This window comes from Nanorana parkeri, unplaced genomic scaffold (assembly GCF_000935625.1).
Source record: "Nanorana parkeri isolate BGI_ZX_2015 unplaced genomic scaffold, ASM93562v1 scaffold910, whole genome shotgun sequence".
NCBI lineage: Eukaryota > Metazoa > Chordata > Amphibia > Anura > Dicroglossidae > Nanorana > Nanorana parkeri.
The window spans coordinates 408,475-410,740 of NW_017307178.1; positions in this window are offsets into that span (position 1 = coordinate 408,475).

Sequence of the window (2,266 nt, forward strand, 5' to 3'; positions counted from 1 at the left end):
GGGGACTGCGACACCTACGGTCACCAGAGAGCCGACTGCTGCGAGAACTACAGCGTGCAGCGCTGGGGGAGCTGTGAGGATTGTCCTAGGGAGAGGCGCTCAGGGTCATTGCTAGAACAGAGACCCCTGGCTGGATAGCTTTACATTTTAAAATGGAAGCCCCTGCTGAGACCCTCCACATCTGCCCCTGCGGAGACCCTCCGCCCAAGACATCAAGCCCGCACCCTGGAGCAGAGCGGCAGCACAGAGTATGTAACAAATTCATATACTATTCTGCATTGCTACATACTGCATTGCTGGGATTTGTAGTCATATATAGCTGATGGTATGCTGCATTGCTGTATAATGTATTGCTGGGATTTGTAGTACTCTACAGCTGGTGCAAGACTACATTTGCTGTATTATGTACTGCTGAGATGTGTAGTCTCTCTACAGCTTGCAGTCAGTGGCTGAATTAACAGGGTTGCAGCTGGGACCAGGCTTTTGCACTCCACCTCTGTCCTAAGATTATTAGTCTGTATTGTTTTAGAAAAACTGTTACATGACACACAAAAAAAAAAAACTATCAGTATCTGCAAGTACTTGAGAAAAAGTATTGGTACTCGGTCACGAAAAAAATGGTATCAGCGCATCCCTATTTGTTATATAAAATCATTGTTCTACAGCCTGAAGTCATGCCTGCGGGAGACATGAAGAAAGAGGCAAATCTGTACCTTATGTTTGCACCATGTGTGTTGCCGTGGCTTCCAGCCCAATGGGCCCTTTCCATGGTGAGGCTTAGGGAGACTTCAAACAAAAAGCTATCTTGTTCGAAAACGTTGATTACACCACACATGTCAATGCAAGTGTCGGAGTATGAGCAATCTTGTTCGAAAACGTTGATTACACCACACATGTCAATGCAAGTGCCGGAGTATGAGCAATAATTCTAGGATCATCAATTACCATTAACACTAAAACGATGAGCAGTAAAAGCTTTTACAGCATCGCCTATGGCCAATTTTGAGTCTTTTTTGGGAATTTTGCAGTCACACACAATTTTAAGGCTTGACATGTTTGGCGTCTATTTACCCAACGTGACCCAGTCTTATATTTTACCAAAAATTGGCTAAGAATAAATGTTTTATAACATAACATAAGGAAAGGGGGGGGGTTTTTTCAAAATTTTCTGTACTTTTTTTATTTATATAGTAAAACATTTTTTAAAAACCCCAGTGGTGATTAAATACCACCAAAAGAAAGCTCTATGTGTCCCAAAAAATATATAAAATTAATTTTGGTACAGCATCGCATGACTGAATAAAAGGTCAGTCAAAGTACTGCAGCACCGCATACTGAAAAATGGCCTGGCCAGGAAGAGGGTTTAACACCCCGGTCATCGAGTAGTTAAAGCTACACGCAGCAGAAAAAGTAAAATGGCATCCTGAAATTTGCAGTGCAACTCTGTGAGCCCAGAAGCCAGGTCATATTGCCATAAAAAGTTCCGTTCTTGAGCACAGAGCAATGTCAGGTGCCTGCTAAAGGAGAGCGTCCTTGCTCCAAACCGCTCACCAATGAGGTCAAAGCGTAAGAACAACTTTATTGCGCTCCAAGAATGATGCCCACTCTAGAGTGGGTGGAGGGGGCTGTGCTGCACCCCATCGTTGTGTGGCTGCTTGGATGCTTTGGAACATGCTGCAGACAGCTGTACACCATGGTGCACAATACATTTTCCAGAGCACTGGACTCTGTACATCACATGCTGTGGACTACTGCACGCTGTACATTATGTACTGCAGATCACTGCACATAATCTTGAATATAATATACGCTTATGGGCCCATTCACACCTCACATATGCACATGGAACAGTGGGAATACGATGCACTCTGTGTTGTGCATTAATAGCACTAAAACGTAATAGCAAATTTCATCCCATATAATTTGTGTGTTGTCAGAGATGTTTCAGAGCTCATTCACACTAGCCTGCGTGCTAGAACTCTGAGTTTTAGCATGGGGGGCAATGTGCTAAGGGCTCAATCACACCATTAACTTTGAATGGCGTTTCTCTGATTGCTGCCAGTCACCGATAGGGCACAAAAAAAGAGTTTAAATGTGCCCCATTTACACCAACATTGCAGGCGCGATGAACACCTGCAAACATGCTGCATTTTTCCATAGTCCACTGGATGGCACTGGCATGCAGTACAGGACCCGGATTGAGTGTGCATGTCAAATAACGTTAAAAAAGTAAACAATGTGATGCATTAAAACATTTCATCTTGCT